The sequence below is a fragment of the Triticum urartu genome, chromosome 4 (assembly GCF_003073215.2).
Source record: "Triticum urartu cultivar G1812 chromosome 4, Tu2.1, whole genome shotgun sequence".
Lineage (NCBI taxonomy): Eukaryota > Viridiplantae > Streptophyta > Magnoliopsida > Poales > Poaceae > Triticum > Triticum urartu.
In genome coordinates, this window is record NC_053025.1 from 439,811,898 (window position 1) to 439,839,500 (window position 27,603).

Sequence of the window (27,603 nt, forward strand, 5' to 3'; positions counted from 1 at the left end):
TTGCTTTTTATGTATATGGGCCACCAGGCCTACCGGGGGAAGGGGGTTTTGTTAGGTTCTTATTGCCTTGCTTTTTATTTTTATTTTAACTTTTATGTTTATTTGCTTTACTATTTTATTTACTACTTAATTAGTTTTTAGAAAATATCTAAACAACACCTAAATTAGTGTTTTAGTTTAACCCACTGCCACAAAAAGTTTGGGACTCAAATAAATTAGTTTGAAATTTTATAAATTATAAAAGGAATTTAATTAATTGTGAATGCCACTGCTTTAATTATTTTTGAGCACTTAATTTTTTATAAAAAACCTGGTTACTTCACCAATAATACTTATGAATTATTTTCCACAGTTTGCAAATTTTAGTATTGACATTTGAAAACTTTCGTTTTTGACTGTATTTTAAATTTTGAATTTGAACCGGTTTGACTCAAAAGGATTTCTAGCAACAATAAAACCGATGACATGGCATCATTATTAGGGGTTTACTGTAGCTTAATTATCTGGGCGTTTCAAATGTCCTCCAGTACAAGAAATCTCGTCCTGAGATTTTAGGAGGTAGACTGAAACAAAAGCGGGGTATTCATCATGAACACGGTCCTCGCGTTCCCAAGTGGCTTCATCTTCAGAAGGATTTGAGCACTGAACTCTAAGTAATTTGATAGCCCTCTGACGGTCGTGACGTTCAACTTGATCGAGAACGCGGACCGGACAGATACTTCAGACTTCGATGTAACGCTTTCAATTCTCACAAAAGGAGAAGCGTTTCACACATTCAAGGAATAAATTTGCGCATCAGCTTTTGGAACAAGATGAGCATGGTAGCTCACTATCTCATTTCATGGATGTAGTATATGGACGGTTTTAGTGGCACAAATGATTGAAGCGGTATGTGTTTTCAATCATTCCATTCCCAGAATGAGGTCGATATTGGACGACTTCAAGACGATGGGGGAAACATGGAATTCCAACCCTTCAATTTCAACGGGGACGTTGTGACTAACCATGGTGGTTCAACATTGGCCCGCAGAATGCAGCTTGGAATTTCGGCCAAGTGATGACTGTTCCAGCAGGTAGGGTACGCCTGTGGCTGTCCCACCATTGAATAGTGGCCCCCTTCAGATAATATGCCGCGAAGGTGACATAGCTGGCAGGGGCTACATCAGCAGACTTTAGCCTGAAGGTGATGTCACGGAGTCAGTCATCGGCATCAAAGTGGCTGAGTTGAGCTACGGCAGAAGACAGGGTTGAGACACGCAAAGTCATGCAAAGTCACTGGGGCGGGTTGCTGATTCATATTGGGTCACCGGAACTGAGCCATGACTTCTTCCATGAACCGGCGATTCAGCTCAACTGCTGTATCATTTCGGCCATGTATTCGGGAGGTGGTGGATTGTCGCCAGCACGACCATGACCAGTGGGTCTAACCATTCGGCTTAAATGCAACAGGGGGTAGTTTTGCAAGCGGTGGAGCAAGTGCATGGAGTCATTCATGAGGTAACCTAAACAATGAGCAAAGGCGCGATATGTACAAGGCAGTAGTCATTGAAGACATACTGGTACATGTACGGAACCAATTACACTCTTTTCATATGAGTTCAGACAAGAGAAACACCATAGACATATTAGGTGGCACGCATGCACGCGATGGAGGGATACATCAATGGGACATAGCAAAGGCTACATCAATGTTGGAGAAAAACCACTGGAGCGAGGGATTTACAAGTGACAACGCAAGGTGCCCTTGATAAGAGGATCCTGCGGTCAGTGAACAATGCGAAGCGGATCTTGGCCCTCAATTCGTGTAAGGGGTAATACAAATCTCCGGGTGGATGTGATCACGAGATCCTAATGTTAGATTTAGCAAAATCATTTAACCTGAATTAAGAAGAGATCAGAGTCCCAGAGTATAGACGAGGAATAAAAGATCCTAATACCACCCATTGGCGACATGGGTCCGTAAGCCACACAGACATGTTAGTAAAATGTTTTTTAAACACTAGACTCAACTTCGGCCAAGGAGTTGGAAAGGGGGTTCCTATAGGCAGTCGGCTCTGTTACCAACTTGTGACGCCCCCAATTCGACCGTACACTAATCATATACGCAAACATGTACGATCAAGATCGGCGATTCGCGGGAAGATATCACAACACAACTCTAAATACAAATGAAAGTCATACAAGCTCCATATTACAAGCTAGGGGGCTCAAGGGCTTGAATACATAGCTCGATACACATGCTAGTCAGCAGAAGCAACAATATCTGAGTACAGACATAAGTTAAACAAGTTTTGCCTTAAGAAGGCTAGCACAAACATCAACGATCGAAGAGGCAAGGCCTCCTGCCTGGGACCAGGGGCGGTAGGGGATGAGCGGGCGAAGGGAGCGGAGAGGGGAGGGAGTTGCTCACGGCCGTCGTGGGGAGAGGGGCGTCGAGGCTCGGTGAGGTCCGGCGGGGAGGAGGTCGAGGAAGACGAGGCGGCGGGGAGGTGGTCCGATGCGGAGGCATCCGGCGTCGAGCGATGACCGTGGCGTCCACAGGCGCGACCACAGCAAGATGGGGACGCGAGAGGGAGGGGCGAGGGGAGAGGTAGGGCTAGGGTTAGGGCGCACGGGGGTGCAGTGGGTTTTGTAGGGGGGGTGGCGCCGTGGATGCCCAGCGCGTGGCCGGTGGCCATGGCGATGGCCTCCACGATCCCCCCCCCCCCCTAACAGGAGGAGGAGGAGGAGGGAGGGGGTATGTGGGCCGGCCTGGTTGGTGTGGCGAGATGGGCCACTAGGCCTACGGGGGAAGGGGGTTTTGTTAGTTCTTATTGCCTTGCTTTTTTTTAACTTTTATGTTTATTTGCTTTACTATTTTATTTACTACTTAATTAGTTTTTCAAAAAATCTAAACAACACCTAAATTAGTGTTTTATTTTAACCCACTACCACAAAAAGTTTGGGACTCAAATAAATTAGTTTGAAATTTTATAAATTAGAAAAGGCATTTAATTAATTGTGAATGCCACTGCTTTAATTATGTTTGAGCACTTAAACATTTTATAAAAACCTGGTTTCTTCACCAATAATACTTCTGAATTATTTTCGACAGTTTGCACATTTTAGTGTTGACATTTGCAAACTTTTGTTTTTGACTTTATTTTAAATTTGAATTTGAACCGTTTTGAATCAAAATGATTTCTAGGAACAGTAAAACCGATGACATGGCATCATTATCAAGGGTTTACTATAGCTTAATTATCCGGGTGTTACAGTTTTGAAGCTTCCAAATATTCTAGCCTGGTTTTTGAGAAGCTTTTGAAAGCTTCTGGACTAGAGTTTTTTTCCTTTGCTATTTCCTACTTGTCTTTGGTATTTTTTTCCTTTTAACGTTATTTCACTCCGTTTTTGTTTTTTGTTTTTGTGTCTTCATCACCCTTTTTATGAATTTAGTACATTTTTAAAATTCGTGAACTTTTTACAAATCTCAAAGTTTTTTTAAGTTTGTGAACTTTTTTGAATTCATATTTGTTCAGTTTTTTAATTCTTAAACTTTTTCAAAACTCTGAAGTTTTTACAAATTCATGATGTACATTCGAGATTTTTCTTTTGAATTTTATGTTTTTTTGTCAAATTTGTGTTTTTTGTCTAAAATTTTAAACTCTTTCCAAATATATGATTTTTTTTCTAATTTGATGAACTTTTGCAAATTCACAATATTTAAAACATTGGTGTAATGTTTTCCGTATTTTAAGATGTTTTTCTTCATATTTATTTTTTCCTAAAAAGTCAATGTAGACCGATGAACGATCGACTAGTCAACTGCGAACCGACACGTGAGCGCTTGTTCTTTTTTTTCTTTTCTTTCCAACAACTAGCACATAAGGCGCCAAGCAGGACGTCTCGTCTTTGTATCACCGTGATACGATGCAGAGAACAAAGCTGGGACCACCTATTGAGGAATCGCTCAGAACCCCTTCGGCCACCCTATTTTTTGGCCAGCCCATATGCCCGGCGGGGCTCCCCTGTTTTTTTATTATTCTGTGTTTTTTTGCTTCTTTAAGAAATGTTCAAAGTTTCCAAAAAAATGAATTATTTTTTCGAAATTATATAAATGTCCATGGACTTAAAAAAGTATTCATGAATTTGATGATTTTTTTTGTGTATTTGAAAAAACGTTCAGACTTTTGAAAAATGTTAACGAATTCAGGAAAAAGTTGGCGAATTCTAAAAATGGTACACATTTTCAAAGTTTATTCACGAATTTATAAAAATAACCGAATTCATCATGATTTTGTGAAATGTTAAAATTTGCTCACGAATTCAAAAATTGTTCGCGAATATAAAGAAATGCTTCGAATTTCAAATATCATTCATGTAGTTGAAAAAATGCTCTGGTTTTTCAAGTAATGTTTGTGAATTTGAAAAATGTTCCCAGATTTCAAAAATATTTCATGAATTTGAAAAGTTTAAAGAATTTTACAAATGTTCATGATTTTGAGAAATGTCCTGGAATCCGAAAATTGTTAACGAATTTGAAAAAATGTACTTGGATTTCATAAAATGTGACTCCCTCTGATCAATAATAAATGTTGTGGTTTTAATTCAAATTTGAACTAATACCATGACACTTGTTATGGATCTGATGGAGTAGTGAATTTGAAAATCTTTCAAATTTCAAAAATTGTTTGTAAATTTGAAAAAATTCCCATGTTTTAAAAATTGGTCATGAATTTGAAAAAAATCTTTGTGATTTAAAAAAATCCGGGTTTTTAAATTTTGTTAGTGAATTTGGAAAAAAAACTAATTTGAAGAAATGTTCACAATTTTAAAAAATGGTCATGATTTGAAAAAATATGCCGAATGTCAAAAAATGTTCACTAATTTCAAAATAGTTCACAGATTCTACAAAATATTAGTCAAGTTGAGCATAAATAAAAAAGAAAAAGGAAAGAATAAGCAAAAATGAAAGTAAAAACACACGAAAAACCTAGTAAGGTTCCAGAACTTTCCACAAACCGGAAAGGTGAGGTAGTCAGGCCGTCCTAACTATACATAGAGGCATCACGAGAGTACGCGATACCTAAGAGCTCATATATGTGTCCTCCAGCGCCGCTTTTCTGCCCTCGCTCACGGTTGGACTGAAACCTAAGAGGCATCACGAATATGAAAACATATTTTCATTTTTGAAAACGTTCGTGAAGTTGGAAAAAGTTCATGGATTTTCAAAAAAGACGGATTTAGAAAAAAGTCCTTTGATTTCGAAAACAAATGGTAAATTTAAAAAATGTTTGTGGATTTGAATATATTCGTGCATATAAAAAAGGTTCACAGATTCAAAAAGAATATGGATTTGAAAAAAGTTCACGTGTTTCAAAAAAGATTCATGAATTAAAGTCAAATTTGAGAAAAAATCATTCATTTTCGAGAAAGGGAATTTTTTTCTAAATCCGGTCCAAAAATGGGAAAATAAAACTGAACAAAATACGGTCCAAAAAACCCAAAAAAAAAACGTCCGGAAGGTTACAGAAGCTTCCCAAAACTAGCCAATGAAGCTTGTGGGACCTTCCCAAAACCGGGAAAGGGAACTTCCTTTTCATGCCTTACATGGTCCGACTATAAAAGAATCTATCGTGGGAGGGGGTATGCAAACAATACTATAAGCGTCAAATAGGAAGCAATGTGATACCTCACTATTCCCCGACCTACACGCCAAATAGGATCACCGAACAGCGTCATCTTTGTTTTTGAGAAACAAGAACTAAGTCATCTTTTCGAGAAAAAGTTACTGAGTCCGAGCCTAAATCTTGGTGAGGTCTTAGCTAAAAATAATGTTATGAACTCAGTACTGCACTATGGTTGACCTCTGAGTGGGGAAACTGTAATGAAAGGGAAAACCGTCACATTTTGTACTCACTTTTTCACACATGATGTTTTCGATTATGCGAATGGATTTAATCTAAAACATGTCATGGTTCTTTTCTGCACCTACTCCATGCCTATTTTAACGCTTGGACTGAAGCCTAGAGATTTTCTTATATATCAGACCTGAAAGAATAAATTCATTCCCGCGAAAAAATAATAGTCATACATGTACATGTTTTTCTAGGGAATCATACATGTAGAGAATGGCCACATAGCAAGGCCTTGGATCTAGTTGATATCATGATCTGAACAAACGAGTCTAACAAATAATGTAGTCAGTTATACGTCCCTTGCCTCGCTTCTAGCATATCATGAATCCAGCTTGACATGTTGGCACACCCTCAAAAGATTTGATTGTGTCATAATGCAATGCAACATTGGGATTTATGAAAGCCACATTATATTGATGCTTACAGTTACATTACAGGTCTATTACGCAGCAATGTGCGAGGCACAACATTGACTCCCTGGTAAATCTATATGCACCATATATATGCGAGTTTGGCTTTGAACTAGCACAAGTAGAAATCCTTGATAAAAAAACTAACACAAGTAGAAATCCCAGATAAGAACAAGCGCAAATAGAAATTGCCAAAATAAATAAATATAGTTACTGAGATTTGCATTACTTCTAGGCTTCAGAGTTACAAGTTGTGATCACAATCGAAACTCATGTGCAACCATGGGACCATAAATAACATTCACTTTTGGAATGAAATATATAATTATCTAGTTGTGAACGACAAGTCTTAATAGGCCTATTCAATTGAGATGGATATAACTAAATGGAAAATGAGAAAACAAGGTCAAAAATTGAAAACTAATGCCTCTAACGCCATCCCGCGCAAATGTCGTCGATCACCTCATCCAACAACGAGCTAAGTATGTCCCTCTCCACCTCCTCGCTGACCTCTAACGCCTCCGCACAGAAATCACCCCATTTGCCCAGTTCATTGCTCATGTTGTTCTCCAAAAGCCCATTTAAATATTTGTCAAGAGAGAGGTTGAAACACACAGTCTTTGCATCATTGTGATGCACAATGCCCTCCACAAGCTCCTTTTTGCTCAAGCCAGTGGTGATGTCCTTCTCCACAAGCTCACCATGCGTCCTCTCGCCCATACTCTTCCAGACGTTGATCTCACTGTAGAATATAGTTTCTAGGCATCTGCTCGCTGCTATCATCCCTTTGCTCCATGCTACATACCCTTCCCAAGAGTAAGTGAGACATCTCATCTCAAAGCATTCATTCACGCAGTCAAACAACAACCGTCTATACATACAGTCATCCAGAGGTTTCTTCCATTCTATATGTATATTCATTTCCTCCAATTTGTGAAAGAGTAGAGGATCCAAAGCCGACCCCTCCTGTTTACACAATAGTTTCTCTAATTCATCTTTGGTAAGGTTGGCACTGTTTAGGATATATTCAATGTAATCCTTGTTCGTGCCTTTCGATTTTTCCGAAACTTTGTTGATACCAAAGATGTCTAAACTATCTATTGATTTAAAAGATGTCAAATCCATCATTTTTACATCCATGTACACCGGTTCAACATTTTTGGTCATGATATTCATTGGGATGTAATTCACTTCAAAAGAAGACCGCCCTATTATACTACCTGCCAATACAACCATGTTAATCGCTAGAATGCAAAATGTCAAAGGGGGAGGTAGAAATTGCAGTATATGAAGTGTTGCAAACTTACCATTACTACTACTTGGGCACTGGGAAGACCAACAACTCTCACTCATAAATGGTGGGTGGAATACAGAGAGGGGATTTAGATCTTCACCATCTCCATCTTTCCTTCCATTGTTTGGACTAATGCAGTTTTCTGGTTCCTGCACCTATAAGAAAATGAAATTTGTAAAAACTATAATTACTCAAGATGCAAAAGAAACCAACTGCCCGATCAACGTTGATAAACCTGACAGAAGAGCATGCAAGGAAATATAAACCTTATGTTGGCTAGAAATCTTAGGCCATGTTTGTTTCAGCTCCAAATTCTGCTCAATCAGCAATGGATTCGCTTCATTAGCAAAGCTGAATTAGCTTTGCGATTGAAGTACGCGAGGATGTGCTTTAGGAAAGTACATGAAAAATGGCGTGAATCTAATTTTGGCTTGACTGGCGAACTGATTTGAAATAGTTGTTCATTTGAGATTCAACTTTTTGTAAAGATGAATCTGGTCCTTGAAGCTGAAACAAACGAGGCCTTAAGAATGCCCAATCTAAATATAAGCATATCTTTCCACCAATTTCATTTTTCTCGTCTCGTTTCTCACTTGTGTGATCCTTTTTTGGGAGCACTTTCTTTACCTGAATAATGTCAAGGTCATGCACATTGGAATGTAACCAAAACCCACAATCCAAGGCATAAATCAACTATGACATGGCTTTCTGATACGTCTCCATCGTATCTATAATTTTTGATTGTTCCATGCCAATATTCTACAACTTTTATATACTTTTGGCAACTTTTTATACTATTTTTGGGCCTAACATATTGATCCAGTGCCCAGTGCCAGTTCCTGTTTGTTGCATGTTTTTTGTTTCGCAGAATATCCATATCAAACGGAGTCCAAACGGGATAAAAACTGACGGAGATTTTTTTGGAATATATATGATTTTTGGGAAGGAAAATCCACGCGAGACGATGCCCGAGGGGGCCACGAGGCATGGGGGTGCGCCCCTGACCCTCGTGGCCACCCTGTAAGGCGGTTGATGCCCTTCTTTTGCCGCAAGACAGCTAATATCCAGATAGAGATCGTGTTAAAATTTCAGCCCAATCGGAGTTACGGATCTCCAAGAATATAAGAAACGGTGAAAGGGAAGAATCTCAGAACGCAGAAAGAGAGAGAGAGACAGAGAGACAGATCCAATCTTGGAGGGGCTCTCGCCCCTCCCTTGCCATGGAGGCCATGGACCAGAGGGGAAACCCTTCTCCCATCTAGGGAGGAGGCCAAGGAAGAAGAAGGAGGAGGGGGGCTCTCTCCCCCTCGCTTCTGGTGGCGTCGGAGTGCCACTGGGGGCCATCATCATCACCGCAATCTTCACCAACAACTTCACTACCATCATCACCAACTCTTCCCCCCTCTATGCAGCGGTGTAACCTCTCTCTTACCCATTGTAATCTCTACTTAAACATGGTGGTCAACGCTATATATTATTTCCCAATGATTTATCGCTATCCTATGATGTTTGAGTAGATCCATTTTTTCCTATGGGCTATTTGATGATCAAGATTGGTTTGAGTTGCATGTTTTATTATTGGTGCTGTCCTATGGTGCTCTCCGTGTCGCGCAAGCGTGAGGGATCCCCGCTGTACGGTGTTGCAATACGTTCATGATTCACTTATAGTGGGTTGCGTGAGTGACTGAAAGACAAACCCGAGTAAGGGGGTTGTTGCGTATGGGATAAAGAGGACTTGATGCTTTAATGCTATGGTTGGGTTTTACCTTAATGATCTTTAGTAGTTGCGGATGCTTGCTAGAGTTCCAATCATAAGTGCATATGATCCAAGTAGAGAAAGTGTGTTAGCTTATGCCTCTCCCTCATATAAAAATGCAATAATGATTACCGGTCTAGTTATCGATTGCCTAGGGACAAATAACTTTCTCGTAACAACAAGCTCTCTACTAAACCTAACTTAGTTGTGTATTTATCTAAACATCCCCTACTTTTTATTTACATGCTCTTTATTATCTTGCAAACCTATCCAACAACACCTACAAAGTACTTCTAGTTTCATACTTGTTCTAGGTAAAGCAAACATCAAGCGTGCATAGAGTTGTATCGGTGGTCAATAGAACTTGAGGGAATATTTGTTCTGCCTTTAGCTCCTCGTTGGGTTCGACACTGTAGCGACCCGACCCGAATGGATCAAGTCTCTGTGCTTAAGTGTCATCCTTGGATCGGTATGCTGACACACACAGTACTCGAGGATTTATAACAGAGATAAATCACATGTATAAGTAACGTAAATACTATTACCTCAATCCAAATAGCGGAATTAACAAGGTTTTGGATTCCCATCAACACCAACGGCAAAGTTGAGTGTAGAAATCGTAACCCTAACATATCTCTTACTCGTCGTAAGATAATCCCGCAACATGAGACGTTGCAGCCACAAAGGGTCAGTACATTGAATGTACTGGCAAATTCACACCATAGAGAATGATGAATAAAGGCTATCACTACATGCATATTTGGCTGGTGGAAAAGCTCTATGGTTATAAGGTTTTTGCGAAAAGTCAATTTTTCCCTACTGCAAAAGAATAAATTTTATTTAACTATCATGGTGGTTGTTAAACATTGAGAATGGTTGACAGCATTCTCAATCCCAATTAAGTAACATCATTAAACCCAACAAAATTAATTTAAAGTAACATGATGAGATTCACATGATAATCCAAGTACTAGATACTCAAGTTGTCCATAACCAGGGACACGGCTAATCATGATTAGTTTGTACACTCTGCAGAGGTTTGCGCACTTTTCCCCACAAGACTCGATGGCCTCTGTTTGGTTTCTCATACTACATGGTGTTTGAGAAGACGGATGACCGAGACATAGTCTTTCAGAAGCGCTAGCACCTTACGATGGATAGACCGTTACACCTACTTTCCCCTACATCTGCTAGTCTACCCTGTAAGAGTTCGCATGACTTAATCAACTATGCTAGAGCCCATAATAGCTTGTGGCTGCACACGGAAGTTTCTAGTATGAAAAATCTCATGATCCCTTTGAGCCTGGGTGGCGGTCCAAACAAAACAGGCAATCCTGGTCTACCCAGGTGCCTAGACAGGCAATCCTGGAATACCCAGGTGCCTCAATCCACCCAGATGTGTGTTTAAGTTGCCACCTTAAGTAAACCATTAATTAACAATCTCACATCTGTCATGAATACTCTCAAAACCCAATCCACGTCTACGAGCATAGCATGGCAATGTAAGCATATCGTAAAAGTAACTCCCAAGGTTTGAATGCAGGGCAATAGGTTCCTACCTCATCAACTACTTCCCAATACCCACATGTTATCAATCCTACTCATGCAATGTTTGAGGGTGAAGCTAATGCATAAAAACTGGGTATGAAAGGGGATATGATCAAAGTGTGAACTTGCCTGCAATGTTGATGAAGATGATTCGCACTCAAAACTCTTGATAGATCTACTCGTCACACTCCGGTCAATCTATCGTGAGCAAGCAATAGTAACCACACATAAGCAATCACTCAAGTATCAGAAAGATCGAAGAAGACAATTCGGAAAACATCAAAACCAAGCAAATAACTCTTGCAACATAAAACAATTTCTAACAGTACCAAAATTATATGAATTTGGCCTTATCAGAAAGTTTAGGTCAAGAGCTTCGATTTGCAAAAAGAATCAACTAAAACGAAGCAACGAAAGTCAAACGGCAAAAGAAACAAGCTTCGTTTACTATTCTGGATCTAGGGCAATTTTTACAGTGGCAAAAACTTGTTTAAGTTGGTTAAACGGATAGAGGGTTTCGAGACGAAACTCCAGGCGCTTGAATCGCCTGATTCCGATAAACGAGCGGAAAGTTATACTAAAACGAAAATCGGATCAGGAATCGCGATCAGAAAAATCGCGGATTTTATGTGAGAAAAAGAAAAACGAAGAACGTTCGCTAGAACGAACGAATGGACGAATGCTCGCTAAATAAATAAACCAGAAAAACCGATCTATTTTAAAAAAACCGAAACTAAAAAAAACCGTGACTTTTTTTCCTTTTTTTACCTCGGGAGGCGGGTCGGCGGCGGCGGCGGCTTCGACGGGCGCGTGGATCGAGGCACGGCTAGGGTTAGTGTTGGCAGCGGCTCTGGTGGGCTGGGGCGGCTCGGGCGGCGGCTATTTAAAGGCTGCCCTCGGGCGGAGTCCCGCTCGGGTACGGCCCAAAGTTGGTTCGCGTTTTTTTATTGCGCGCAGAAAAAGAAATAAAATAAATACTAAACGCACTCCAAAAATCCCGAAATGAATTTTCCCGGGCTTCTAAAATCAAGCCGCACAAGGTGAACATTTATTTGGGGCCTAAATGCAATTTTGAAAAATGCACATTTTTCCTAAATTCAAATAAAATGTCGTAAAACTCCGAAATAAAATCTTATTTGATTTTATTATTAAATCCTCAATATTTCTTTATTTTGGGAAAGTCGTTTTATTCTCTCTCTCATATTTTTGTAATAGAAATAATTGATGATAAAATAATTAAAATCATATGATCCTATTCGCAAAATTTGAGAGAACTCAAATATGAAAATAACAAAATCCTCAGCTCATATTTCATATAATTTGAAGAAGTCATTTTATATTCTCTCATGAAAATCATTGAGTTGCATGAAGTTTATGAATTGAAATATTTGCTAATGAAATTCAATTATTTTCAAATACCCTTCATTTAATTTAAATGGAAGAAGTCATATCATCTTCGCTCAAGGGTTTTGTATTTGAAAGAATTTGAATTCATGGAGATCAGAAAGCAAATATGAAAGTTCGGGAAAGTCCTTTTATTCCCTCTCATTTAACTTTCAAAAAGTTTCGAATTCACTCACTTTCACACAATCAATCAAACAATCAATCAAATCTATCTATTTAGTATAACATTCCAAAATTTAGAATTTTGGGATGTTACAAACCTACCACCCTTAAAAGGAATCTCGTCCTCGAGATTCGGAGAGGCTAGAAAGAAATAGGTTAGGTTCGGGGTCTCTTCAAAATTTCATCAATCGTCTCCGGGGTCTGGGGTGCTACCACCCTTAGAAGCATGGTTACGGTTCCATCAAACTCATATACTTCATCCATATTGTTAACAGTGTCGGTCTTCTCAGATTTTCAGGATAATTCCTTATCTGGGCTCTTTCGGTAGTGGCATAACCTTTTCCTCAATTCTTCTGTCTTTCATCTTGGTAAGGTTCTTCTGTGACTGGGTCTTCTTAGCTGACGGGTCTGGCGCCAAAACTAAACAACTATCGGTATCTCATGGTGGTCAACAATTTATGGTTCCTTCTGCAGGAAATGGGTCTGGTTGATCCTCACCGTATAACCTACGGTTGGAAAAAGCTGCCTTGTACAAGGGAAAAATTTCTTATACCATTCTAAGGTTTAAACAGGGTTTTGATCGTCGTCTCTCTACTATAGGTAAGTCACTCAGATTTACCATCCCATATATCAAGGCGAACAATAAGAGTAAGTCGGTATGGTGATCAATCCATCCCGCACCCAAATCATTACGTTGTATACGGTTTAGCGAATCTCGCATTCTAACACTCGGTCATCCTCACAAGCATTGCAGAATTTCTCTTGTCGACGAACCAAGTTCGGATATATCCATAGATTCTGCAAGCCAGACAAACATCTATCGTTCCTTCACAACTCTCAGGTTTTGCGTAAACTCCTATAAAAACGTCTGTCGACAAAGGTATATCCTCTTCCAGGGGTCTTCCTTCAGCAAGAATGTGCTTGCTTCTTGGCAGGTCCTAGGGCCTGTGGGTTATGGCCCATCTGATCACTTGTAGTCCTTGAACTTATCATCACGCAACTTATCATTATTCGAACTTCCAACTTCCTAGTATTCTTAAATCCATCCAATTGTATTGTCTCCCTTCCTTCTATTTATACAAGACTAAGACGTGATTACTCAAACTCATCATGGAGTTTCCCTTGATCCATATTTCCAACATCATACCTCCTTTATATCCAATAGTAATCTATCTCTTCATCCTCGTTGGATATCCCTCATATCGAGATAAAAACTTATACTTGTGGAGTCCATATTCCACTTCATGGAACATCATTATCCTTTCCAGGGTCAAGCGTCCTTACAAGGGAATATTGGCCATCTCTGCATGGCACTTCTTCAACTGGGAAACGTGAAACACATCATGAACTCCTGACAGTCCTTCGGGTGACTCCAACTTGTTGGCCACTTCTCCCATACGCTCCAAAACTCGGTATGGTCCTACAAATCTCGGGGCTAACTTTCCCTTAACTCCAAATTGTTTAACTCCTCGCAGAGGGAACACATGAAGACATGCTGTATCTCCAATTTCATAGACTACCTCCTTGCGTTTTTAAGTCTGCATAACTCTTCTGCCTGGACTGAGCTACCTTCAGTCTATCTCGAATCAACTTAACATTCTCTTCTGACTCCTTGATCACATTTGGTCCAAACAACTGACGGTCTCCAACTTCATCCCACACACTCTTGGGGTATCACACATATCGAGACAAAACTCATATTCTTTTGTCTGAAATCCACTCAGTGGAGTATCCTTATCTTTTCCAGGGGTCAACGGTTCTTACAGGGTACTACCACCCTTAAAATGCACAAATCTTCCATAGACCATATTTCTCATTTCCTCAGAATGGCAAAAATTCTTCTTCACAGAGTAGCAACTCATAAAATCCATATCAGTACCAATGATGCTAACTTTATTCATTCTCAAGTGATTACAATCTCTCGCTTTTCCATTACATGTCTCAACTCAACACCTCAATATAAAAGAAAATGTTCTCACTTCTACTACTCCATTTCTTTTATTGCAAACTCAACTATCTAGCACAAGTTTCCTTCTCCTTGGGGCATTTTCTGGCAAAGTGCCCTGCTCCATTAAAACTAAAACATACTACTTCCGACAAGTATCGAGGTTTCCTTCTTGGGCAATTGTTGAGGTAGTGCCCTGACTCCTTGCACCTGTAACAGGTGATATGACTCAGGTCCTTCCTGGAATCCAATCTGCTTCTCTTCCTAGACCTTTCCATTCCAATCATGGCTTCTATTTCTTGTGGGTCATATTCTACTTCCTCTGTCAGGAATTATACTAGATCCCCATTCAAACAATTTTGGGAGATGTGTCCTTCTTCTCCACATGAATAGCAAGACTTAGTGCAGGGTTTACTCGGGTCTTCTTTAGGCGTGTCCTCCATCTCTTCCTTCATCACAACTTCTTCTAAAATTTCCATGAGGGCTCCTTTCATTACTTCTTTCTTCTGCTGGATGGTTCGGTGTACCATGGGGTAAATGTGACACTGAGCAGGATAGTGGGTAGTCCCTTCACACAAGAAACAAGTAATCTGCCTAATTGGGCATTCTTCAACTGGGTGACTTCCTTCACAATTAGGGTATTCATCCTTGTGTTCTTTATGGGTGTGTCCTATTTCTCCACAAATCTTGCATGCACAAGGTTTCTTCATATCCTTTCCATAAGGCTTCAACTTCTGGGACACAAGCCGAGACTTTGGCAGAGTCAACTTAAATTCTTTCCAAGTGGTTACTCCTTGCCATCCATTGATGGTTTGGTACATACTCCACCAAGTAGCAACACCTCTTTCAAAGCACTGAAGAGCATGCTGGGTCATATCCTTTCCGACTATAGGGTTATTCTCCATGTGATCTTCCATGTTCAGAATCCATCGGTCCGTCTCCAATTGACTTATCGGTCCAGGAAAACATGAGTTCATCTCCATTCGTCCTCTATTGGGTCCATGGGTTTGGGGTGAGATAAGAGAGATAGAGAGGGATACACACAATACAAACAATGGTTTTAAAAAGACAGATTTTATTTGTGGCTGTCGGGAAAAACATCAAACAAATGACAGCTCACAAATGTCGCATCTAACGTGGGTATATAACAGGGGTTTGGTCTCCTAAAGGTCAATAAATCTTCAACGTCTCCAAACTCTTCAAGCCTTGTTTATGTCTCCGGTGGCTTCTTCCCATCATGCTTGTCCTTCTCAAGTTCCTTTGCCAGATCATCTCCGTTGACGTGAAATCTCTCGTGGCATCCTTTAATATTCCGGAGTTGCATTTCAAACTTCTAGGTTTCAACATCCTTGGCATGAACCATGGTCTAGTTCCTGACGAATCTTCGGTTTCTCGAGGTTTTGCTTCTCCAGCTTGGCTACTCTCATCTTCAGGGTCCTGAGTTCCTCATGAAATACTTCCTTGTCAAAATACTGCTTCTTGTAGGTCCATCTTAACTTCTGGATGTAACACTCCAGATCCTGGTGATACACTTAGCTAAGGTTAAAACTTCACCTCTTGCTGATAGATGCTCCATCAGACTTCTACCATCCAATCCTTCCATGCATATGCATGCTTAACTCGGCTCGGTAACAATAGCATAAGCGGGCCATAACATCATGGATAGCTGGGTTTCTGCTCTTCTCATTTCCATGAGCTATCTCTCCATAGTTGATATCTCCTGCCTTAGGATTTTCCTTGACAAAACTTCGAGTTCTAATGCTCCTTGTTCCAGTCTTTCTCCGATACACCTTGATCTCGGGTATTGACAACCTTCATAATCTGTCAAGTTCCATAAGGGTAGCCTTCCTAGGTCATACAAATCTAGGGATTCTTCAGAGCCTTCAAATTCTACTTGTCTTTGGTCTTCAATCGTTGTAGTTTCCATTATTCAAATGCACGGTAAAATCTCCTTCATTCCGTAGTGGTCGTAGTGGTCCGATATCTTGTACTTCTTGGAGTGGTCTCATCAGTCGAATCTTCGTGTGGTCAAAAGGGGAAAGGGGTATGGTCTCACTAAAGGGAATTTTTGAATAAGCTCAGAAGAGAAGAGAGGTAAAAGATCTTTTTGAAAGGGAAAGTTGCAGAGAAAAATCTTTGCTATGGGCTTGCCAGTTTCTAGGGTCACGTCCTACAGTCAACATGTGCTCTGATACCATCTTGTAGCGACCCGACCCGAATGGATCAAGTCTCTATGCTTAAGTGTCATCCCTGGATCGGTATGCTGACACACACAGTACTCGAGGATTTATAACAGAGGTAAATCACATGTATAAGTAACGTAAATACTATTACCTCAATCCAAATAGCGGAAGTAACAAGGTTGTGGATTCCCATCAATACCAACGGCAAAGTTGAGTGTAGAAATCGTAACCCTAACAAATCTCTTACTCGTCGTAAGATAATCCTACAACATGAGACATTGCAGCCACAAAGGGTCAGTACATTGAATGTACTGGCAAATTCACACCATAGAGAATGATGAATAAAGGCTATCACTACATGCATATTTGGCTGGTGGAAAAGCTCTATGGTTATAAGGTTTTTGCGAAAAGTCAAATTTTCCCTACTGCAAAAGAATAAATTTTATTTAACTATCATGGTGGTTGTTAAACATTGAGAATGGTTGACAGCATTCTCAATCCCAATTAAGTAACATCATTAAACCCAACAAAATTAATTTAAAGTAACATGATGAGATTCACATGATAATCCAAGTACTAGATACTCAAGTTGTCCATAACCAGGGACACGGCTAATCATGATTAGTTTGTACACTCTGCAGAGGTTTGCGCACTTTTCCCCACAAGACTTGATGGCCTCCGTTTGGTTTCTCGTACTACATGGTGTTTGAGAAGACGGATGACCGAGACATAGTCTTTCAGAAGCGCTAGCACCTTACGATGGATAGACCGTTACACCTACTTTCCCCTACATCTGCTAGTCTACCCTGTAAGAGTTCGCATGACTTAATCAACTATGCTAGAGCCCATAATAGCTTGTGGCTGCACACGGAAGTTTCTAGTATGAAAAATATCATGATCCCTTTGAGCCTGGGTGGCGGTCCAAACAAAACAGGCAATCCTGGTCTACCCAGGTGCCTAGACAGGCAATCCTGGAATACCCAGGTGCCTCAATCCACCCAGATGTGTGTTTAAGTTGCCACCTTAAGTAAACCATTAATTAACAATCTCACATCTGTCATGAATACTCTCAAAACCCAATCCACGTCTACGAGCATAGCATGGCAATGTAAGCATAATCGTAAAAGTAACTCCCAAGGTTTGAATGCAGGGCAATAGGTTTCCTACCTCATCAACTACTTCCCAATACCCACATGTTATCAATCCTACTCATGCAATGTTTGAGGGTGAAGCTAATGCATAAAAACTGGGTATGAAAGGGGATATGATCAAAGTGTGAACTTGCCTGCAATGTTGATGAAGATGATTCGCACTCAAAACCTTGATAGATCTACTCGTCACACTCCGGTCAATCTATCGTGAGCAAGCAGTAGTAACCACACATAAGCAATCACTCAAGTATCAGAAAGATCGAAGAAGACAATTCGGAAAACATCAAAACCAAGCAAATAACTCTTGCAACATAAAACAATTTCTAACAGTACCAAAATTATATGAATTTGGCCTTATCAGAAAGTTTAGGTCAAGAGCTTCGATTTGCAAAAAGAATCAACTCAAACGAAGCAACGAAAGTTAAACGGCAAAAGAAACAAGCTTTGTTTACTATTCTGGATCTAGGGCAATTTTTACAGTGTCAAAAACTTGTTTAAGTTGGTTAAACGGATAGAGGGTTTCGAGACGAAACTCCAGGCGCTTGAATCGCCTGATTCCGATAAACGAGCGAAAAGTTATACTAAAACGAAAATCGGATCAGGAATCGCGATCAGAAAAATCGCGGATTTAATCCGAGAAAAAGAAAAACGACGAACGTTCCCTAGAACGAACGAACGGACGAACGCTCGCTAAATAAATAAACCGGAAAAACCGATCTATTTAAAAAAACCGAAACTAAAAAAACCGCGACTTTTTTTCCTTTTTTTACCTCGGGAGGCGGGTCGGCGGCGGCTCCGGCGGGCGCGCGGATTGAGGCACGGCTAGGGTTAGGGTTGGCGGCGGCTCTGGTGGGCTGGGGCAGCTCGGGTGGCGGCTATTTAAAGGTTGCCCCCGGGCGGAGTCCCGCTCGGGTACGGCCCAAAGTCGGTTCGCGTTTTTTTATTCCGCGCAGAAAAACAAATAAAATAAATACTAAACGGACTCCAAAAATCCCGAAATAAATTTTCCCGGGCTTCTAAAATCAAGCCGCACAAGATGAACATTTATTTGGGGCCTAAATGCAATTTTGCAAAACACACATTTTTCCTAAATTCAAATAAAATACCGAAAAACTCCAAAATAAGATCTTATTTGATTTTATTATTAAATCCTCAATATTTCTTTATTTTGGGAAAGTCATTTTATTCCCTCTCTCATATTTTTTAAATATAAATAATTGATGATAAAATAATTGAAATCAAATGATCCTATTCGCAAAATTTGAGAGAACTCAAATATGAAAATAACGAAATCCCCAACTCATATTTCATATAATTTGAAGAAGTCATTTTATCTTCTCTCATGAAAATCATTGAGTTGCATGAAGTTTATGAATTGAAATATTTCCAAATGAAATTCAATTATTTTCAAATACCCTTTCATTTAATTTAAATGAAAGAAGTCATATCATCTTCGCTCAAGGGTTTTGTATTTGAAAGAATTTGAATTCATGGAGATCAGAAAGCAAATATGAAAGTTTGGGAAAGTCCTTTTATTCCCTCTCATTTAACTTTCAAAAAGTTTCGAATTCACTCACTTTCACACAATCAATCAAACAATCAATCAAATCTATCTATTTAGTATAACATTCCAAAATTTAGAATTTTGGGATGTTACAGACACTCTTACTTAACAAAAACTGTTGCGATCCCCTATACTTGTGGGTTATCAAGACCTTTTTCTGGCGCCGTTGCCGGGGATCAATAGCATGGGGTGAATATTCTTGTGTGTGCTTGTTTGCTTTATCACTAAGTAATTTTTATTTGTTGTTCTTAGTTGTTCTTTATCTTCAGTTATGGATATGGAACACGAAATACCAAAAAATTAGGTGTACTTTCTGCTCATGGAGATGGGGAACCTCCTAAAACCCTCGATGCTGGTTATGTGAAAGATATTATGTACTACTTTAATAATCCTGAGAAAACCCCATTCAATTATGTAATGGGAGTAACGTTGGATCAACGTGAATACTTTAGGGATTACTGCTTGACACAAAAAGGGAAACTATTATGGGATCAAATTCATATATTGAAGTGGTATGCTAGGCAACTATGCTTGAGATATGATTATACTTGTTGCTCTAGGATGAAGGATCCACACCTTCCCTTTTCATGCGAATTTAATGATAATAAAACCTTAGATTCTTATGCTAATGGTATATGTGATTACTATGATGTGGAACAAAAAGAAGAATTTGTTGCTTTTATGGGTGCTTATGAAATTGAATATATGTTTAAAGAGTTTGAAGACTTTGATGATTCGGTTTATAGACCTGAAAATTTAGCTATCCTTAAATATTGTTATGATAATTATGAATACAATTACGATATTAATGCACTTATTGAGAAAGTCTCCGCTGTCCAAGAAGAGACTAATATTTTGCAGGAGTCTATGGAAGAAGAAATTGATGAAACTATGAGCTCATTGGATGAAAAAGATGAGGAGGAGAGCGAAGAACAAAAGGAGGAAGAGCGGATTGATCACCCGTGCCCACCTTCTAATGAGAGTAACTCTTCAACTCATACATTGTTTAATTTCAATTCGTGCTTACCGAAGGATGATTGCTATGATGACTATTATGATCCAGTTGATTCTCTTGAAATATCCCTTTTTGATGATGCTTGCTATGCTTGTGGCCAAGATGCCAATATGAATTATGCTTATGGAGATGAACTTGCTATAGTTCCTTATGTTAAACATGAAATTTTTGCTATTGCACCCACACATGATAGTCCTATTATCTTTTTGAATTCTCCAAACTACACTATATTGGAGAAGTTTGTGCTTATTAAGGATTATATTGATGGCTTGCCTTTTACCATTACACATGATGATTTTGATGAATATAGTATGCATGTGCTTTCTGCTCCTACTTGTAATTATTAAGAGAGAGGAACTATATCTCCACCTCTCTATGTTTCCAACATGATAAAATTGCAAGAAACTGTTTATGCTATGCATTGGCCTTTACTTTGTGTGCATGAATTGTTCTTTTATGACATGCCGATGCATAGGAAGAGAGTTAGACTTCGTTGTTGCATTATATATGTTGCCTTGTGCTCACTGCTAAATTACAAATCATTGTTAATTAAAATTGGCTTTGATATACCTTGGGATCCAGGTGAATCCATTACTTGAGCACTATATGCCTAGCTTAATGGGTTTAAAGAAAGCGCTGCCAGGGAGACAACCCGGAAGTTTTAGAGAGTCATTTATTTCTGTTGAGTGCTTTCATATAGTTTAAAAACAACAAAAATAAAGAGGGGAACCCAAAACTTTTTCAAAAAGGAAAGTGAAAGTGAGAGAGACAAGCATTGTTGAAGTGGGAGAGCTCCTTGAACTTTGTTCATGCTCACGGCAACTTTGTGAATCTTGATTACAGAAACTTTTCAATAAAAATAATTATCCCCTTGTACAATTCCATTGTATTATAAAAATAATGCACCAAGGTTTGCCTTTAGGATGTTTACATTTGCTTGATGGTTTGTACGATGCAGGACAGAAACTTTGGCTGTAGTTCACGATTTTACATTTTTAGTTGGAACGTCAAATGGTTCTGATTATTTTTGCATTGTCTTCCTATACAAATTTTTGGTAGAATTTTCAAGTATCATAAGTATGGTGAATGTTCAGATTGTTACAGACTGTTCTGTTTTAGACAGATTCTGTTTTTGATGCATAGTTTGCTTGTTTTGATGAAACTATCGATTAATATCAGTGGATTAAGCCATGGAAAAGTTATATTACAGTAGACACAATGAAAAAACAAAATATTAATTGGTTTGCAACATTACTTAGAGTAGTGATTGTTGGGTTTCGTAGTAATTTCAAAAAATTTCCTAGGCACACGCAAGATCATGTGATGCATAGCAACGAGAGGGGAGAGTGTTGTCTACGTACCCACGCAGACCTGACTACGGAAGCGTTGACACGACGTAGAGGAAGTAGTCGTACGTCTTCACGATCCAACCGATCAAGCACCGAAACTACGGCACCTCCGAGTTTGAGCACACGTTCAGCTCGATGACGATCCCCGGACTCCGATCCAGCAAAGTGTCGGGGAAGAGTTCCGTCAGCACGACGGCGTGGTGACGATCTTGATGCACTACAGCAGCAGGGCTTCGCCTAAACTCCACTACAGTATTATCGAGGAATATGGTGGCTGGGGGCACCGCACACGGCTAAGGAATAGATCACGTGGATCAACTTGTGTGTCTCTGGGGTGCCTCTGCCTCAGTATATAAAGGACTAGAGGGGGGAGGCTGGCCGGCCATAGGAGGCGCGCCAGGAGAGTCCTACTCCCTCTGGGAGTAGGATTCCCCCCCCAATCCTAATTGGAATAGGATTCCTTGAGGGGGGAAAGAGAGAGAGGGGGGCCGGCCACCTCTCCTAGTCCTAATAGGACTAGGGGAAGGGGGGAGGCGCGCGGCCACCTTGGGCTGCCCCTTTATCCTTTCCACTAAGGCCCATCAAGGCCCATATGGTTCCCGAGGGGTTCCGGTAACCTCCCGGTACTCCGGTAAAATCCCGATTTCACCCGGAACACTTCCGATATCCAAACATAGGCTTCCAATATATCAATCTTTACGTCTCGACCATTTCGAGACTCCTCGTTATGTCCGTGATCACATCCGGGACTCCGAACAACCTTCGGTACATCAAATTGCATAAACTCATAATATAACTGTCATCGTAACTTAAGCGTGCGGACCCTACGGGTTCGAGAACAATGTAGACATGATCGAGACACGTCTCTGGTCAATAACCAATAGCGGGACCTGGATGCCCATATTGGCTCCTACATATTCTACGAAGATCTTTATCGGTCAGACCGCATAACAACATACGTTGTTCCCTTTGTCATCGGTATGTTACTTGCCCGAGATTCGATCGTCGATATCCAATACCTAGTTCAATCTCGTTACCGGCAAGTCTCTTTACTCGTTCTGTAATACATCATCTCGCAACTAACTCATTAGTTGCAATGCTTGCAAGGCTTATGTGATGTGCATTACCGAGAGGGCCCAAAGATACCTCTCCGACAATCGGAGTGACAAAACCTAATCTCGAAATACACCAACCCAACATGTACCTTTGGAGACACCTGTAGTACTCCTTTATAATCACCCAGTTACGTTGTGACGTTTGGTTGTACCCAAAGTGTTCCTCCGGTAAACGGGAGTTGCATAATCTCATAGTTATAGGAACATGTATAAGTCATGAAGAAAGCAATAGCAACATACTAAACGATCGGGTGCTAAGCTAATGGAATGGGTCATGTCAATCAGATCATTCTACTAATGATGTGACCTCGTTAATCAAATAACAACACTTTGTTCATGGTCAGGAAACATAACCATCTTTGATTAACGAGCTAGTCAAGTAGAGGCATACTAGTGACAATAAGTTTGTCTATGTATTCACACATGTATTATGTTTCCGGTTAATACAATTTTAGCATGAATAATAAACATTTATCATGATATGAGGAAATAAATAATAACTTTATTATTGCCTCTAGGGCATATTTCCTTCAGTCTCCCACTTGCACTAGAGTCAATAATCTAGATTACACCGTAATGATTCTAACACCCATGGAGCCTTGGTGCTGATCATGTTTTGCTCGTGGAAGAGGCTTAGTCAACGGGTCCGCAACATTCAGATCCGTATGTATCTTGCAAATCTCTATGTCTCCCACCTGGACTAGATCCCGGATGGAATTGAAGCATCTCTTGATGTGCTTGGTTCTCTTGTGAAATCTGGATTCCTTTGCGAAGGCAATTGCACCAGTATTGTCACAAAAGATTTTCATTGGACCCGATGCACTAGGTATGACACCTAGATCGGATATGAACTCCTTCATCCAGACTCCTTCGTTCGCTGCTTCCGAAGCAGCTATGTACTCCGCTTCACATGTAGATCCCGCTACGACGCTTTGTTTAGAACTGCACCAACTGACAGCTCCACCGTTTAATGTAAACACGTATCCGGTTTGTGATATAGAATCGTCCGGATCAGTGTCAAAGCTTGCATCAACGTAACCTTTTACGATGAGCTCTTTGTCACCTCCATATACGAGAAACATATCCTTAGTCCTTTTCAGGTATTTCAGGATGTTCTTGACCGCTGTCCAGTGATCCACTCCTGGATTACTTTGGTACCTCCCTGCTAGACTTATAGCAAGGCACACATCGGGTCTGGTACACAGCATTGCATACATGATAGATCCTATGGTTGATGCATAGGGAACATCTTTCATATTCTCTCTATCTTCTGCAGTGGTCGGGCATTGAGTCTTACTCAATTTCACACCTTGTAACACAGGCAAGAATCCTTTCTTTGCTTGATCCATTTTGAACTTCTTCAAAATTTTGTCAAGGTATGTTGTTTGTGAAAGTCCAATTAAGCGTTTTGATCTGTCTCTATAGATCTTTATGCCTAATATGTAAGCAGCTTCACCGAGGTCTTTCATTGAAAAACTCTTATTCAAGTATCCCTTTATGCTATCCAGAAATTCTATATCATTTCCAATTAGTAATATGTCATCCACATATAATATCAGAAATGCTACAGAGCTCCCACTCACCTTCTTGTAAATACAGGCTTCTCCGAAAGTCTGTATAAAGCCAAATGCTTTGATCACACTATCAAAGCATTTATTCCAACTCCGAGAGGCTTGCACCAGTCCATAAATGGATCGCTGGAGTTTGCACACTTTGTTAGCTCCTTTTGGATCGACAAAACCTTCTGGTTGCATCATATACAACTCTTCTTCCAGAAATCCATTCAGGAATGCAGTTTTGACATCCATTTGCCAAATTTCATAATCATAAAATGCGGCAATTGCTAACATGATTCGGACGGACTTAAGCATCGCTACGGGTGAGAAGGTCTCATCGTAGTCAATCCCTTGAACTTGCCGAAAACCTTTCGCGACAAGTCGAGCTTTGTAGACAGTAACATTACCATCAGCGTCAGTCTTCTTCTTGAAGATCCATTTATTCTCAATTGCTTGCCGATCATCGGGCAAGTCAACCAAAGTCCATACTTTGTTCTCATACATGGATCCCATCTCAGATTTCATGGCTTCAAGCCACTTTGCGGAATCTGGGCTCACCATCGCTTCTTCATAGTTCGTAGGTTCATCATGATCTAGTAGCATGATTTCTAGAACAGGATTACCGTACCACTCTGGCGCGGATCTTACTCTGGTTGATCTACGAGGTTCAGTAGTATCTTGATCTGAAGTTTCATGACCATCATCATTAGCTCCCTCACTAATTGGTGTAGGAGTCACAGGAACAAATTTCTGTGATGAACTACTTTCCAAAGGAGAAGGTACCTTATCAAGTTTTCTACTTTCCTCCCACTCACTTCTTTCAAGAGAAACTCCTTCTCCAGAAAGTTTCCAAATTTAGCAAAAAAATCTTGCCTTCGGATCTGTGATAGAAGGTGTACCCAACAGTAACTTTTGGGTATCCTATGAAGACACATTTCTCTGATTTGGGTTCGAGCTTATCAGGTTGAAGCTTTTCACATAAGCATCGCAGCCCCAAACTTTCAGAAACGACAACTTTGGTTTGTAGCCAAACCACAGTTCATAAGGCGTCGTCTCAACGGATTTTAATGGTGCCCTATTTAACGTGAATGCAGCTGTCTCTAATGCATAACCCCAAAACGATAGTGGTAGATCGGTAAGATACATCATAGATTGCACTATATCCAGTAAAGTACGGTTATGACATTCGGACACACCATTACATTGTGGTGTTCCAGGTGGCATGAGTAGTGAAACTATTTCACATTGTTTTTAACCGAAGGCCAAACTCGTAACTCAAATATTCTCCTCCACGATCAGATCGTAGAAACTTTATTTTCTTGTTACGATGATTTTCAACTTCACTCTGAAATTCTTTGAACTTTTCAAATGTTTCAGACTTATGTTTCATTAAGTAGATATACCCATATCTTCTTAAATCATCTGTGAAGGTGAGAAAATAACGATATCCACCACGAGCCTCAATATTCATCGGACCACATACATCGGTATGTATGATTTCCAACAAATCTGTTGCTCTCTCCATAGTACTGGAGAATGGTGTTTTAGTCATCTTGCCCATGAGGCACGGTTCGCAAGTACCAAGTGATTCATAATCAAGTGGTTCCAAAAGTCCATCAGTATGGAGTTTCTTCATGCGCTTTACACCGATATGACCTAAACGACAGTGCCACAAATAAGTTGCACTTTCATTATCAACTCTGCATCTTTTGGCTTCAACATTATGAATATGTGTATTACTACTATCGAGATTCAATAAGAATAGACCACTCTTCAAGGGTGCGTGACCATAAAAGATATTACTCATATAAATAGAACAACCATTATTCTCTGATTTAAATGAATAACCGTCTCGCATTAAACAAGATCCAGATATAATGTTCATGCTCAACGCTGGCACCAAATAACAATTATTTAGGTCTAATACTAATCCCGAAGGTAGATGTAGAGGTAGCGTGCCGACCGCGATCACATCGACTTTGGAACCGTTTCCCACGCGCATCGTCACCTCGTCCTTTGCCAGTGCCCGCTTATTCCATAGTCCCTGTTTCGAGTTGCAAATATTAGCAACAGAACCAGTATCAAATACCCAGGTGCTACTGCGAGCTCTAGTAAGGTACACATCAATAACATGTATATCACATATACCTTTGTTCACCTTGCCATCCTTCTTATCCGCCAAATACTTGGGGCAGTTCCGCTTCCAGTGACCAGTCTGCTTGCAGTAGAAGCACTCAGTTTCAGGCTTAGGTCCAGACTTGGGTTTCTTCTCCTGAGCAGCAACTTGCTTGCTATTCCTCTTGAAGTTCCCCTTCTTCTTCCCTTTGCCCTTTTCCTTGAAACTAGTGGTCTTGTTAACCATCAACACTTGATGCTCCTTCTTGATTTCTACCTCCGTAGCTTTCAGCATTGCGAAGAGCTCGGGAATAGTCTTGTTCATCCCTTGCATATTATAGTTCATCACGAAGCTCTTGTAGCTTGGTGGCAGTGATTGGAGAATTCTGTCAATGACGTAATCATCCGGAAGATTAACTCCCAATTGAATCAAGTGATTATTATACCCAGACATTTTGAGTATATGCTCACTGACAGAACTGTTCTCCTCCATCTTGCAGCTATAGAACTTATTGGAGACTTCATATCTCTCAATCCGGGCATTTGCTTGAAATATTAACTTCAACTCCTGAAACATCTCATATGCTCCATGACGTTCAAAACGTCGTTGAAGTCCCGATTCTAAGCCGTAAAGCATGGCACACTGAACTATCGAGTAGTCATCAGCTTTGCTCTGCCAGACGTTCATAACATCTGGTGTTGCTCCAGCAGCAGGCCTGGCACCCAGCGGTGCTTCCAGGACGTAATTCTTCTGTGCAGCAATGAGGATAATCCTCAAGTTACGGACCCAGTCCGTGTAATTTCTACCATCATCTTTCAACTTTGCTTTCTCAAGGAACGCATTAGAATTCAACGGAACAACAGCACGAGCCATCTATCTACAATCAACATAAACAAGCAAGATACTATTAGGTACTAAGTTCATGATAAATTTAAGTTCAATTAATCATATTACTTAAGAACTCCCACTTAGATAGACATCCCTCTAATCTTCTAAGTGATCACGTGATCCAAATCAACTAAACCATAACCGATCATCACGTGAGATGGAGTAGTTTTCAATGGTGAACATCGTTATGTTGATCATATCTACTATATGATTCATGCTCGACCTTTCGGTCTCCGTGTTCCGAGGCCAT

The 27,603-nt window shown here is 40.1% G+C and overlaps 1 pseudogene; it reads right to left on the reverse strand.

Moving 5' to 3' along the window:
* Positions 1-6,736: 6,736 nt before the first annotated feature.
* The window catches only part of LOC125554784, a 55,177-nt pseudogene continuing 34,310 nt past the window's right edge, over positions 6,737-27,603 (reverse strand).